The sequence below is a fragment of the Dendronephthya gigantea genome, unplaced genomic scaffold, assembly GCF_004324835.1.
Source record: "Dendronephthya gigantea isolate DGI-Jeju-01 unplaced genomic scaffold, DenGig_1.0 000103F, whole genome shotgun sequence".
NCBI lineage: Eukaryota > Metazoa > Cnidaria > Anthozoa > Malacalcyonacea > Nephtheidae > Dendronephthya > Dendronephthya gigantea.
In genome coordinates this window covers 88,601-104,924 of record NW_021163113.1, presented here as the reverse complement: position 1 = coordinate 104,924, position 16,324 = coordinate 88,601, and the positions used below count along the sequence as shown (strand labels likewise).

Genomic DNA, 16,324 nt, shown 5'->3' with positions numbered 1-16,324 from the left:
GACACATGAGACTAACATTTTGACCACAACACTACGAGATCTTATGCTGAAGAGCCGTGGTTATTTAATTTACTTTATCCTTTTCACGAAGTTCATAATGAAAAACGGTTACAGTTGGATTCGAACCATCGACTTACCACTTAGGAGACAATTGTCTTTGCCACTAGACTGTGAGATGTTGTACTCAACAGTTATGGTTATTTCATATACTTTATCGATCCTTTAACGAAAGTCATAATCAAAAACGATTATGGTAGGATTGGAACCATCGCTTTACCATTTGGGAGACCATTGTCGTCTCCACTAGACTGGGAGATTTTGTGCTGAACGGCTATTGGTACTTTACTTGACTTTATCCTTTTCGCGAAGGACATAATGAAAAACAGCGAAACTTGGATTCGGACCATCGGCTTACGACGTGGGACACCATTGCCTTCGCCACTAGACCACTGGATCTTGTGCTAAACGGTTATGATTATTTCATTTACTTTATCCTTTCTTCGAACGATATAATGAGAAACAGGTACACTCGGATTCGAACCATCGCATAGACTGGTAACTTGGGACACCATTGAAGATGTTTTTTACTTAAATTTCTCTCAGTTCATAATGAAAAAGATAAAAAGTGAGTAACGTGACATGCAGTGGATACAACTCCAAAAGCCGAGGGCCTCGTATATATTATATTGCTTAATCTGATGATTGTGGGATAATTATTATTCGTTTACTGCGACTGCGCAGCGTTTTTATACTGACTATGGCTCTTTGTCGTTTTCCGCTAGCGTTTGAGTATGTTTCATAAATATAAAAGTTATAGGGTAGACTCGATTTACCACTTGGGAGACCATTACCTTCTCCACTAACCACGAGATCTTGTGATGAACGGCTAGGGTTATTTAATTTACTTTATAGTCCTTTTCGCAAAGGACATAATTAAAAACAGATACACTTGGATTTGAACAATCGACATACTACTTTTAAGACATTGTTGTTAAGACAAGCCTAATTTCAAAGATTCTAGCTCAAATTAATTCAAAACCAGTATCGCAAAGACTGATATATTTTAATAAGGAAATATGAAAAATGAAAGTGTAAATGAAACGTTTGGTTATAGTACGTCCGGACATTACCTTCAATTTTCGTACACTGATATTGTACAATATTGAGGGACAGTTACGTTCATTTGAGAGCATTTTAACTTGTTTTGAGCAGTTCTTTTTGACCGGCAGTGTATTTAGGAGCCTGTTAACCCGGGCTTTTACTGAAAGCTTTGTAGTATTAAATGATTACGTGGTGTACCTACAAGCTAATTTACTCAAGTTATTGATGTTACCATACAAGCATACAAGATTAACAAGAATATTGCATTTAATAACTGTTTATAGATTGCTATGCTGAGCATAGCGACACTGTTGACCTTCTCTTTTACTCAAAGTAAACCTGCAGGATTACCCAGCGGTATGAAAGCAGAATTACAATTAGCCGAGGAAAATCTTGAAACTATTGGAGAAAAGTTCTTAAACACGTTGAATAAGCAGAAAAAACACACGTACAGTTTGGAAATCTATCTGCAATAAAGTCAATACCCTGGACGTCGCTTTGGCCGCTCTTACAGACTGCATGTATTTGACAAAAATTCCAAAATATGAATGCCCCTTCATCTCAATATTCACAGCGAAACTTTGTGAATATGTTACACGGGTTCTTGATGACTAAATTCGAGAATAACTCAGCTCATCAAACGTGATCAAAAACACTTTTAATTCTTTTTATACGGGAAAATCTCGCCGAAAACCGAATCTCTTTTTATTCTATGTTATTCTCTTACATGTGCTTTTCTACGTCTGCAATACTAGGGTGCACTCGTCTATTTCCATACTTATAGTGTTACTCACATTTTACATTACTCATCTTACAAATACGTGCATGTAAACATTCGAACTCATATTCACAGTCCCTTTTTTATTCGAACTCGAATTCAGGTGAGAATAGCTGACTTTTTACGCAGATTTCATTTTCGGTATTTTCAAAATTGTGATTTCCTTACGTTTCACTAATCCTGGTATAAACAAATTTCTCAAGTTCGGTGCAGCACATGTATATAATACATACAACGGAGTACGCGCCTGTTAGCGGGCTAGCTGTGGGTGCAGCAGGGTTAATTAACAGTCGATACATTATGGGGAAAGTTCATGTTCATATATTCATGTTCCAAATAATCAATTTCTTTCGGAATCGAATGTCTTTATATTGTCTGTTAACCGCAATATATGCATGAATATGGGCCCCCGGTCCCGATGCGAATATTTCCTATACGCCACGGCAAACAACAGATGGAAATTAGTACGATATGGACCACGCCGTAATAAAAAGTTTGTCTTATTACTAAGAACTAAAAAAACTATACATTAGGTTTCATAACCAACTTTTCATAGCTTGCTTATAGTTCTTAAAATATATATCTAGGATTGTCTTGATTGGCACATCATATGAAAGTAAGTAAAACAATGGCACCTACCATATGGAAGTAAATTATAATAAAAAACATTAAGAGAATGTACCCTAATATCTGACGAAGAAGCGACAGTCAATTCAATCCAACTAAAAACATACCAAAAGTTAATGGAGTCATATGGTAGGCAAACGAAAATAGATGAACGAGTTGCATAGCAATTTCTACTACTACGACACTATACAACATACGCTACACCAAGGGCAAGGCAAGGTTAAGTTAAAGGAATTTACTCAGTTCACGCTAAAGGCAACGTTCTCCAAAGGTGACAACGTTTCCTCCTCGGCAACATTTCTTGCTTCTGGGATTGTAGTATTCTGTGCCACAGCATTTGAAGTTAGATTTTCTCCTGTGAACTTCACCACAGCAGCAAACATGAGTGATTTCATTATAATTCAAAGCACCACAATCCTTTCCTGAAAGGCAACAATATATAATGATATGATAAAGTGCATCGAGGTTGATTTGCTGAAGAGAAGACTTCATGGAATGAAATAAAATGGGATGAAATAAGTAAAGCAGATAAGTTAGATTTTGTTTAGGTTTTCTCTCAAGACTTCTCTGATTTTCACTTCGTCCGTACAATGTCCGTACTCATACAATGTAATAAGCATTTACCTGTAACATTAATTTTCACATGACATAGTATATCAGTAATATATAAACTGGCATTGCGCGTATACTTGTACATTAGAGTGTGTTCACCAACACAGAACCATCCAGAGGTATTTTGCGGGTTATCGGGGCTTGCTGTGGTCTGGCAAGAAGGTTCAGGTTTGGACCAATTCACGAACACCCTTGTCTCACCCGTTAGTACTTCAGCTTTCACTTGAGTCCCAGGACATACGCATACTAAAATTAAATGAAAGATGTTACGTATCAACAAAGGGAGTGTGAAGTTGGATAATGTTATCTATCAGATGAAAAATCGAAAATATGCATTAAAACATTAATTTCGTATTAACTGTGATCTACAAAATGTATCAAACTAAGAAGTTAACACTCAGTAAATGCTTTGTAATCTTAGTCACAAGCATTGAGAACTTTTTTGGTATGTGTAAGTAGCTATAATCATAGTCTTCCCCTCCCTCTTGCCCCTCCCAAGACACGTACTGGGAAACGATACTTTTTTCTCATGGAGTGTATATGTTTTCAGCAATCATTTTAAAAATGGGTTGCGCACAACTTCAGGAAAGTGTTTGTAAAACATGTAATTTGGAATTTAGAATCTTGCAATCTAAAGAAATTTAGGAAGGTTAATACGAAATGCACATTTTCAGTCAATTAAATTTTTGCGATTCGTTTCATTTTAATTGTCTGCATATAATAACAGATGTTATTAGTTCGAACGATATTTGTTAACGCACGCGCATCGCGAGTTAATTTTTTGTTCTACATGCAGTAAGCAGCTATACAAAGTTTGAACCGAACACACGCCCTGGAAACTTTTCTTAAGAGGCTAACTTACGACATTGCCTAGGAGCAAATAAAAAAAAGATTGAAAACCTGGTTTATGTTCCTGATGAAACGATTTAGCAAATTTTCTATTACCGCCAACTTAGTTAACTTATTATTTTCGGCTATAAGCAAAGGAGCTGTAGCTAAAACATGCACCCAACTTCAAACAAAATGTTTCATTACGAGAGAGATAATATTTATATAGTCATTGATTTGGTACTTGGCGTGGTCACCGGCATTAAAGTTCACTAATATAGAATCCTTATCTATCACATGGGCGAATTTTCACGTTATTCCTAAAAAATGCGTAGCTGGCTCATAAAGGCTAGTTTCCACTCAGGAAAAATCTCCTTTGGATCGGAACGGACAGAAAAATTTCTTTTGTCGGTGAGTTGTCAGGCGGCGTTTATACAAAGAAAACTTTCCTGTCCTGTCCGATCCAAAGGAGAATTTTTCTGAGTAGATACTAGCCTTTAAAGTAGCTTGTAGGTACATCATGTGAGTATTTAATACTGCAAAGCTTTCGGTCCGTTAACCCGGGCCTTCATCAGTACACAACGCAGAATAGACATTATAGCAGAAGTCTCACTCTTTGTATTTTTCTAATGTTTTTTTTTTGGTATTTTGCTAACGTTTTCTACGCCATCCAGGAAATTTGTACCCCCAACAAAAAGTTCCTGTGAACACCATAGAGATTATAAATAATACTAGAGGGGATATCGAGGAGAAATTGGGGAGCACAAATGGGGGGCAAATTAAAGTCCGGGATGTGCCATGTAAATGTGCTTTGCATGGTCTTGTTAAATGAGAAAATCGATAGTACGTGGCGTGCTCCTTTCATAATCAATAACGTTGTTATTATAAAGGTATTCAGATTTTATAAATATTAACCCGTGAAATTTACTGTCTGACTGACCCTAGATCCACTACCTGGGTTGTAATTTTACCTTCTGTAGAGCATTCTACCCCAGCGTCATTAGAGTGATCGCAGTTATAACTTGTGTATCCCCATCCTTGACCCTGATGTTGACAATCGATCAAACTTTTCTCACGTCCAGTACAATCTACACCATCTAACCATATTCTTCCAGAGCCATCCGGGACAAAATTTCCAGAAAGAGCTGCAACTGCATTCCCATAACCCAGTTGACGACATATAACTCCAGCATTTCCCTTATGCCATATATTACCACAGATAGTTCCCCATTGTCCTCCATAAAATACTTCGATACGTCCTGTGCCATTTTCACTCAATGGTCCCCGTAGTCTCAGTGAAATATGAACTGCAAAATGTAAAATATCTTTATAGGAAACTATCGAATATTCAAAGTGACGAAAATGTTCCCCGTTTCCGCGTAGCCAGATACATATAAAGATAATAATTTAATAGGTGGAATAAGGCAGGTACTGATATCTGTTACATCAAGCTCTGAAACAACTGCTTAAAACAGAAAACCATGAGGTCAAGGATGAGAATAAGAGAGAATATAAAAGGAATGTCTGCAATTAGATGCCAAGTAATTATGCGAACCTAGCAACGGAGTAAGAGCAGCAGGTATAACTTAATACAGGTCTCAGTTGCTGTATGTCAAATCATAAGAATTTATTTTGAAATAAGAAAGAAAATATGAACTGAAAAAAATTATCGAAAATTCGCGCAAGAAGGCATGCTGTGGTTTCAAGTTGCCCTCGACTATAAAACGAATTGACCTTCTGCTCCTGAATTTGTTCTGACTATATAGGATAAATTTACCGGTGACATAGGTAATCACACGATCATGACAAAGAATATCAGTACTGTGTAGACTGGTGTTTCGCGTGTGTGTACTTGTATTCTATGTACTGTTAAATAAATCGACCAAATCCGAACAAATGGAACAATCCCGCGGTATAACATTATACGGTGGTGCGGTATTACATACAAACGGCGACACTTGTATGCTTTGCACGCTTAAATTCCGTGGTTCAAGGTTAAGGTTTGTAAAATTTAATGCGGGTCTTTCGAATAACGTTGTTAATCGTGAAAATATGCTCGAGTTTTGTTTACAGTAGTATTCTCAAAGTTACTACCAAGAACGATCCAGCGAAGTTATATAGTTCCATGGTATTACAATCGCACGTATCTCAAATTACAACGTTTGAATTGTAAGAGTTCTAAAGTAAAACGTAAACATGTCATTGTTATTTTTTAGGCGTTAACCCTGCTTTTGACGTCACGTATAATTAGATCTCATTATAAAACAACATGGCGGATATATCTCGATAATCGATGTTTTTTATCGCTAATATCTTGCGAAGTAATGAAGCTAAAAAAATTTTGTAAAAAGGCTCTTTATAAGAAGTGCAAATTTTCTTTTCAACAAAACATAAATAATTTTTATTACCATAAAGGCTTGTAGAATTTAATGCGGGACTTTCAAATAACTTTTTTAATCCTGAAAATATGCTCGAGTTTTGCTTTACAATACTATTGTCAAAGTTACGACCAGGAACGATGCTATATCGATGCGATAATTTGGAGAGAGGGGGGGGGGGGGCATAACTCGTACTAAGTTCAATAAAGTTCTAACACAGTCCTTATCTATCTGCTGGGCGATTTTCACGTCCTTCCTAAAAAAGCAGGAGAATCAATTTGATGACAGAAGAACAGGTAGATTTTGATCAAGTTAGCTGCGTAGACAAAGTCCGGGTTAACGAGCACCGTCGAACCTCGTCCTCCACTTAATTAAACTCATTCACAAAAATATAATAGGACAACTTCCGAAAAATGATATCGGGGCAGGAAGAAATAATCACTGCTAAATGAGAAATGGGAAACATGGGCGTTTTTAAGACATATTTTGAGAGAGAGTCACCTTATCATTTTTATTTTTAGTATTTTTACCTGCTAAAACACATTCTACTCCAGCGTCTTCAGAATGACGGCAATCGTGTTTTCCCCATCCCGCATGAAAGCAATTTATCAAATTTTGCTCCATTCCTTTGCATTCAACCTCGTCTAACCATATCCGTCCAGAACCATCAGGAACCTCACCTCTATAAAGAGCTCTAACTGCATCTTGATAACCAAGTTGACGACAAACAAATCTAGCATCTTTAAAATCCCATCTATCATCACAGATTGTTCCCCATTCTCCATTGAAGAACACTTCGACACGTCCTCTTCCATTTTTACTGAAAGATCCTTGTAACCTCAGCGTTGTATCAGCTGGAATATTTAAAGTGAAGCATATGGCGATGCTTTGAATAGTGGAATTAATTGTAAAGTGAAACTAATATCACGAAAATTTCTGATTTCGTTTCTCAGGCCCGTAGGTTTCTATTGTTTTTTTTAATGCATACTCCAAGTGAGAGATTCAATTCGAGTTTCATTATACCTACACTGTTCAACACAATACTTGATACTTGTATACTTTGCACGCTTGTATTTCGAGGTTTACGTTTAAGCCCACTGCCAATTTTCCACTAGGCGAATTTATTCGCGCGTCGCGAAGCGTTATCTGAAATTCAGTGATGTGATTGGCTTACGAAAAAATTCGCCGCGAAAAAGCAGAATCGCGTCCTCCTTTTTATCTGTTGGCGCGAATAAATTCGCCTACTGGAAAACTGGCTTTAGGCGTTTAAAGTTTATAGAATTCAACCCTTTTCAACTCGCAGACTATGCATGCATGCGAGGTTTCCGAAAAAAGTTTTCTTTTATATGTTTTTAATTGCATTCGACATAAAAACTGTATTTTTTCTTCCTATAAGAGAGGGTAACCAAACTCACTACGTGACTGCAAGGGTTCAGGCTTCTGTTAACAAAAGATGAGACGCCAAAGGCGAGCTTGCGACAATGCGTGAGAGCAAAAAAGTTTTAAAGCCCGGTATTGCAGTACTGTCCAGAGATAACCTAACACTGCGTTGCGGTTCGGTTGCGGTTGGCCTAAAGAAACCCCATCAGAAGACCGCAACGGAAAACATACGATCGCAATTGCCGTTCGCTTTCGAACGGAATCATGATTATGAACTGCTGAAACGACAATACAATAATCAAGTCCAAAATATCTTAAGAAAATGTCTGTCAGACCGTATTCGACCGAGGTTCAACATCGGGCTAATCGCGGTTGGACCTCGGTCTGACCTAGATTAACCACGGTTTAGACTTTCTATTATCGCTAATAAAATTAATTGTAAAATTGTAATACCAGAAATTGTATATAATACAAGGCAAACTTCATACAAAATGTTTGATTAAAATAGAAATCATAGTCATTGAATCGTATTTTGCGTAGACCAATTGCGAAACTTAGTAACCGCGCCTTCGTGCAACATGGAAACGAGGCTTATTATGCAAAAAACAATATTTGTATTTTTTACAGTACAAAGCTATTCGCCGAGTTATATGCCGTTTTTCGCCTTTGTTTTACATATTTTTCGATAACTTTCAGCTTGGTCTCATCGTTGTTATCATAGTTTTCAGGTTAGGAAGTTCTGCCTTTCAATTGAGGCGTTTTTGTGGTCTTTTCGGCTGCTTTCGTCGGGGAAGTATGGAAAAGGCCGACACAAACTCAGGTAAAAATTTAGTTTTTCCAAACTATTTCGTCTCAAGTTTTGAAAATGTAATTCATTTTTCTCCCTCTTGTTTGTGCAAAATTTGGCGATATATATTTGCTGCAAAATCTATGTTTTTTTATGTCAAAAATTATTGAAAAGTGACAGTCAGATTGTATAATTTTCAAACCTGATGACTGAAATGGCTTCATTTATTCAAATTTATTCACAAATATTACTGTATTTTTTTTTCTTTATACCACAGTAATACTGTTAAAATGGTCAAAAGTAATTGACTGAAATGTTTTTGTTTATTTTCGTTTTAATAAAGTACAGACGATGCATAGCTTGCATGCCGGCCTGAAGGCCGAATTTTATAAAAGTCGAATTCGAATGCATCTGAGTTTGCATCTGAATTCTGCATTTTTGTTAGTACAAAACACTATTCTTTCTATCTACTACCATGCAATAGATGTTTAATAAGGGTGAACCAGGAATACTTGAAAAGGAAAGGATTCCGTTCACCATCATAAACGGAAAAACACTTGCGAACTCCGGTTTAAATATTTTTCGCTTTCGGTTTTGCCATCATGTAAAGGTGTAACTTAAAAAACGCTGCAGCTCGCATTGTGGCTACCTTTATAGTATGTTATTGCCGGAAAATGAATATTCAAATGGCAATTCAAAATAGACAATGATATTATGTCTTGGTTATAAGTATTTTACTATCCATGTCATGCATGTGTGCCAAGTTGAAGAGTTGTTTTGCTTTTCAGTCGGCATCACATCACATGTACTGTAGTTTATATACACAAAGAAAATAAACATAAAACTCCGTTGCTTATTTTATCTTTTATAGTTTTTGTCAACAGATTTCTACTACTTTTTTTGCTGAGCTGTAAAATTGCTGTCAAATTACCTCTTATCGATCGATAAAATTGGTATAAAAAAATTTTAGATGAGAAATGTGAACATGGTGGTTTGTTCGATCGTGACTTTTCAATAATTTTTGACATAAAAAACATAGATTTTGCAGCAAATATATATCGCCAAATTTTGCACAAATAAGGGGGAGAGAAATGAATTACATTTTCAAAACTTGAGACGAAATAGTTTGGAAAAACTAAATTTTTACCTGAGTTTGTGTCGGCCTTTTCCATACTTCCCCGACGAAAGCAGCCGAAAAGATTAATGAAAACACCACAAAAACGCCTCAATTGAAAGGCAAAACTTCCTAACCTGAAAACTATGATAACAACGATGAGACCAAGCTGAAAGTTATCGAAAAATATGTAAAACAAAGGCGAAAAACGGCATATAACTCGGCGAATAGCTTTGTACTGTAAAAAATACAAATATTGTTTTTTGCATAATAAGCCTCGTTTCCATGTTGCACGAAGGCGCGGTTACTAAGTTTCGCAATTGGTCTATTACACAGATAAAGTTTGATAAAGTCCGAGTTAACGGATGCTTTTAGATATATGCTCAGGGAGCCACCTTAACATGTTTATTTTTTGTATCTTTACCTGTTGAAACACAATCTACTCCAGCGTCTTCGTCATGACTGCAATCATGTTCTCCCCATCCTCTATGAGAACAACTTATCAAATTTTGCTCCATTCCTTTGCATCCCACGTCGCGTAACCATATTCGTCCAGAACCATGAGGAACCTGACCTCTTTCAAGAGCTCTAACAGCATCTTGATAACCAAGTTGACGACAAACAACTCTAGCGTCTTTGAAATCCCATCCATCATCACAGATTGTTCCCCATTGTCCATTGAAGAACACTTCAACACGTCCTTTTCCGTTTTTACTTAAAGATCCTTGTAACCTCAGCGTTTTATAAGCTGGAATATGAAGATAAGTTGGTGCTTTGAATAGTGATATTAATAGTAAAGTGAGACTGATATCACGAAAATTTCTGATTTCCTTTCTCAGGCCCGTAGGTTTTTATTGCTTTTTAATGCTTGTCTCTTAGTGAAAAATTCAATTCGAGTTCTATTATACCTACACCGTTCAAAATAATTAAAGCTTAGCACTTGCATACTTTGCACACTTGTATTTCGGATTTTACGTTTAGCCGTTTAAGGTTTATATGATTCAATTTTCCTTGGACTGGCTATATATAATGGCCATTTGAAATTTGAATACAAGTTATGCACTATAGCATTCAGTACAAGTTGTCATCAAGTAATGTAAAACGATTGGGACTGTTGTATGAGCGAAGAGCATACCTGTGACACCAATTCTTACATGACATTGGATACCAAATGTTTGATGCTTGTTGCTATACGTGTAATTGTAGTACCGCGTGTAGTTACCAATAGAAAACAAGTTAGTAAGTTTCGGATTGGCAGGATTTGGTGTGGTTGGGCATGTAGGCTTAGGTTCTGTCCAACTGACTAAGATTTTCTCATCCCGGCCTTCTTCAACTTCAGAATTTACTGTTTGTGTGCATGGGCAATCACAAGCTAAATTGCAAAATAAACGGTTGGGAATTTTTAAGTTTATTCTAGTGCCTTAATTTACGAAGAAAAAGACTAACAAAAGTACAATAAGGATTTCGAAAACCTCGCAAGTATATACGAAATATTAAAGTACTGAAATCATTACTATAACTGCTGGCTTAATTACCAGCGACCTGCGGGTTCGAGTTTTAATTCGTTTTTTGTAAATCGGAGATTGAACGAGACGCTTTTGCGAACTGTAAAAGGATTTTTCAGCACTGTAGTTTATTTGCCCCAAGCAACGTATTGAAACAACGTATTATTATTTCCTTGATGTAATATTTAGCTTATATATATTCATGTTTTTCATTACATTACGTAGTTTTACGTGATGTTTGGGGATTAAAATTGCGACTAAACTTTACGAAAATTGTGTGGTCGATAGCGGATTAATCTTCATAAGGTTTGCCAGTGATTAACGAAAATTTATCGGTCAAGGAGCGGCTCAATTGCGAATTTGCGGACCTGGGGCAACAATTACTTACCGACAACAGTGAAGTTAACAAAACATTTGAACTCTATAGTCTTGTTATTGCGTTTGTACGAGTAGGGATAGGTGATCACGTGCTTGCCCAAGGAGAAATTTGCAGGAGACCTGACGTCAGGTGGATGAACTTGGCCTCTCTGATAATCAGAGCACGTGACTTCTGGTACTGACCAATGGACCAGCCCTTTGATTTCATTAGGTTTAGCATATGCTGTAAACTCATAGTTACCGCCATCTCTGCATTCACATCCACCTTCAAGTCAAAAAGATGTATAAGTGCACGTGTTTACTCTAAATTTGCTGAACATGCAGAGTCGCGAAAGAGAGGACAGCATTTGCATCAATTTTTTTTGATAACTGGAAAGACTATCAATATCTACCACAAGGCAGCGGGCAACTGGGAACAACAAGGTGCGTTATCTAGCACCCCAAGGTGTGTTTTTCTCATTTCGCAGCACACCTTAAGCACAGCTTAGCGCGTTATTTAGCTTTGTGCCGCATGGTCTTAAGCCGTTCATGTTTTAGGCGGTGTATGGCAAGAGATTCATTAAACAGCAGCAGTGACTAATGATAAGATCCCTAAATTATTTTAATATTATTTTAAAAACACAAGATCAGTATAATATTACACGTTGTAGATGTGTAGTTATTATTAGGGAGTTATTTTAACACCAAAAAAGGGGTCAAAAAAAAAGGTTCAAAATGAGTAGCTTTTTGGAGTAACAAATAACTCCACTTCTGGTGTTATAATTTAACACCGCTTTTGGAGTTAATTTAACTCCAATTCTGGACTTAAAACATAACCCCATTTTTGGAGTTAAACACATTTAACACCGTTTTAGGTGTTAGGCCGGTTTTCTACTATATAGGTAAATTACTTCGATCGAAGGAAATTTTTCGCTTGATTTTCTTTTCAATTGTGATCTATCCAGTAAATCTGGCTCGGTTTAATTTCACATTTGAAAAGATAAATAAATTGAGCGAAATATTCCGTTCCATCGAAGATTTCTACCTATAATACCGATCGAGTCAACAAACAATGCAGCACAAATATCGTTATTATATTATTATAATATTGAATACATGAGATCAATTACATTTCTGTTTGAGTACAGCAAGTCAACTACGCATTAAAGGAATTGCTTCTATTGTATAGCTCTTTAATACTTTTTATTTACACTTTAACACACATGCACATTTGCAAAAAATTTAGAAAATGTTTTTAAGTGGAGTACCATGCATGCCTAAAACATAATGGTATAGTCATTAAGACACTGGTTGTTCAGTTCTACTAGAGTTCTACTAAGCTAAGACTCACTCTACCAAGATGATGACCTGGCTGTATAAGCAATACTGATCCACGTTTCTTCTTTTACAATTTTCCTCGTAGTAAAATTTTCGGAGGTTTCCTGTTGTGCCAATTGCACGAAACGAGTCTTCAATCTACGAACAAATAGAAAAATTGCATGTATATGAGTGTAAATTCGAGTAGTGTGCTTTGTATGCATATAACAGAGCACATTGTTCAACAGACCTTCAAAATCTATATGTTCTATGTGATCCACAATGCAAACATACTCAAACAAATAAGCAGAAACATGTGAGTATAAGGAAGGAATAATTTCAAGTAACTTAGGCTTAGCTAATATAAAAAGAATAGGAAAAAAATTCCACATACCTAGATTTACTGCATCATGGTAAGTTGCTTCGTCCATTGAGAATTGAACAGTTATTTTGGGGTTGTTTTCAACATCGTTTCGCTAGGTTAGGGCCTGGTTAGGGCTTTCTTGTATTGAAATTTGTGTTTGAGTTTCCCATTGGCATTGCTTCTTCTACCCTCTACCGGGCATTGTGGACTTCTGTCCTTCTACTGCTTCTAAAGATACGAATTCGAATTGTTATAGACTATTAAAATATCCCAGGAACTTTAAGGTAAATATCGGAGGCTCGCGATATCATGTATTCATGCTGATCAGAAACAAAAAAATACTTCGCCGTCAGTTTTGCGACTGAAAAACTCTTTTGGCAACAGCCCCACAGAAAAAATAAATCGACCAGCATCAAAAATTATAGAAACAACTATTTGAAAAACATTTTAGAATCAAACTATAAGAATCTTGCAATAAATTTGTCTGTTTTTGCAGGCCAAGTTAACACAATAAAAAGGCGGGAAGACTAAATGCAAGAAAAACTTCAAATATTTACCTTAAAATAGCTCGCACTAGTCGCCAAATCCAGCTTTTCGCATCCAAAATCGCAAGTCTCTACTAAGTTTACAATTTTCGAATGAAAAGTACCGAGAAAGAGAACTTTTACGGAGCAAGCGAGGGCTTCGTGTGTACTTTGCAAATATTTCGCCAAGAAAGACCCGGCCACTGAGCTGTATAAAGACCTGAAGTCTTAGCATAGGTGTCCCTGGCAATTCAACCCACATCATGAGGTTTTCTTTTTCTTGATTAGTTGACTCAGTTTGTCTTGATTTTAAAATCAACTGTCAAAATTTAAAATGAAAGTTAATGTTAGGATACTATCAGTAATGTTTTTTGCTTTATTAATTTATGAACATATTCTGTGGTACCTAACAAACACTTATTTCTTCAGTTTAATTAATCTATGATTTGATGTTGTTGGTGATTTTGTATAAATGTTATTGAGGTCTCCAAGTGGGACAATGGAAAAGACATATAAATTAATTATTTTTCATACATGAAAATTTAACTTTCATGAGCCCTCAAGAATATTAATTCAAAAGGTCAAATTTTTTAAAATTGATTTCTGATTAAAACCTGCCTTGCAATACATATTGTGTATAATTATAGCTCTAAATTATCTGCACAGTTTAATGCTTGATTCACATGATCTGCACTGTTCAATGCATGGTTCTTTGACAGATAATATTAACACAAAATAGTTTTTTCAAAAAATTGTATTTATAGCCTTATGAATATATATAGCTTCATAATCATATATAACATGTTTAAGGGTCAGTTTTGAGAGATGTATTACTTAAAATTTTGTAGCATAAAAGACCACATTTGATATGGAAGACTGCAAATCACCAAGCTTTTAAATGCCACTTAACTCTCACATATATATGTTATCCAAAAATGCACCAATCAAATGTTTATAGCACTTCTTGGTTGTGTAAATAGCTAATGTGCATTTGAGCATTACACTCAAATATTGACCACCTTTCAGACAATTATTAAAAAGAACCAGGAATGGATATTACAATGTCCCATATTACCTGGTTATTTTAAGGTGATCCTGAATATAAAAATAAAGAAGATTCATTGCAAAATAATTAACAAAAAACAGGAAAATTTTTATTATTTGATTTATTATAAACTGAAATAAACAAGCATGCTTGGATTTCTTGCACATAAAGAGGTTAAAAATAGTTTTATTGAATAATTCATGAATAAATCATGTTTTAAAGTACCAAAAATATAAACCTGGGGAATTCGCATTTCCATAAATATATCAAATGAGCTCTTTTATATAGTTTGTTTGAAAATTTGATTTCGAAAAAACTTCAATTAAGGCCTTCCAGGCTAGAACTACAAGACCGTAAGTATGATATTTTAATGCGCTGAATACCTTATGTAATAATGCGCTATACGATGTATAACGATCGGTTGTCAATGCTTTACTCCAGCCGATCGACCATGTATTTCGCTATTTAATGATTGATTCTATGACATTTATCGTTATAAACTTACCAGAACTATCCGAGGCAATCTTTTCATCACGTATTCTGATGTAGTAAATGATTTCAATACAAGATTTTGTTCAATTTCAATAAAAATTATCATTAACGCGATGTGCATCACCAATCTTCACTCCTTGTTTTCAAATCTCCATTATGAATATATAATGAGAGGAATTTAACTCCTAAAATGGAGTTAATTTCTCTAACCCCTCTAGATGGGATTATTTTTGCATACTAATCAACGTTCGAAGACCTCGTTACTCCACCGAGGAGTTAATATAACTCTAAAAGTGGTGTCAAAATAGCACCAAAATTTAACACCCCGAAAAATGAAATTTGGGGGTGTTAAAATAACTCCCTGAAAATAACAGTATATCTTTAGGTTACAGTTCGTAGAGTGTTTTAATTATGTTGGAGTTATCACGTGATATAATGTGGTTAAATATTACAGATTTTCTATCTCTTGTCTTCGATTCGTGTGTGTAAACAGCGTTCCATTATTCCAATTTAACCAGGGCATGAAAATTAGGAAATAATTGAACTATAACTTGGTTTCTGGTTTCCTAGCCCTAATTTTGCAAATGTTTAATTCTACTTTGGTATTGTTATATGTATTTGCGCGAAATTATTAAAAAAAATAATAAATGATATTTTAAATGAGTTTTATCTTTGCACGATGCAAGTGCATCAGCGTTCGTAGTTTTCCAGTTGATGAAAACATTGCATTTTTTACATTTATTGGAATATTAACCAAAAATTCATTCCTGATTATGATTATATACAGGGTGTCCCAAAAAAAAGGCAACCACTTAAATATGCAAGAATATTAATATTGTTCGGGTTTGCACCATAGTTCAGCTAAAATGACTTTTAGCATTGTAAATAAAGGATTAAGAGCCATTTTCAATTCCCAGAGGTGCTTATCTATTGCGCTTTAGAGCTGTATTAATGTTCTGCATATTTAAGTGGTTGCTTTTTTTTTGGGACACCCTGTAGTATAGTCGAATACAATAGAATGAAATGGAATGGAATGGAATAGAAGGGAAGCAAAGGGAATTAGATGGGATGGAATGGGATGATATGGGATAGGGGAGGGTTGAAATGAGATGGGA

General features: G+C 35.6%; 1 long non-coding RNA gene across 1 annotated transcript; it reads right to left on the bottom strand.

Moving 5' to 3' along the window:
• Positions 1–12,633: 12,633 nt before the first annotated feature.
• LOC114534570 lies at positions 12,634–13,763 on the bottom strand. The gene is made up of 3 exons (XR_003688140.1): positions 13,706–13,763; positions 13,179–13,376; positions 12,634–12,943 (listed from the first exon to the last, which is right to left on the bottom strand). It is a non-coding gene; the product is annotated as an uncharacterized LOC114534570 (long non-coding RNA).
• Between the last annotated feature and the right edge of the window lie 2,561 nt (positions 13,764–16,324).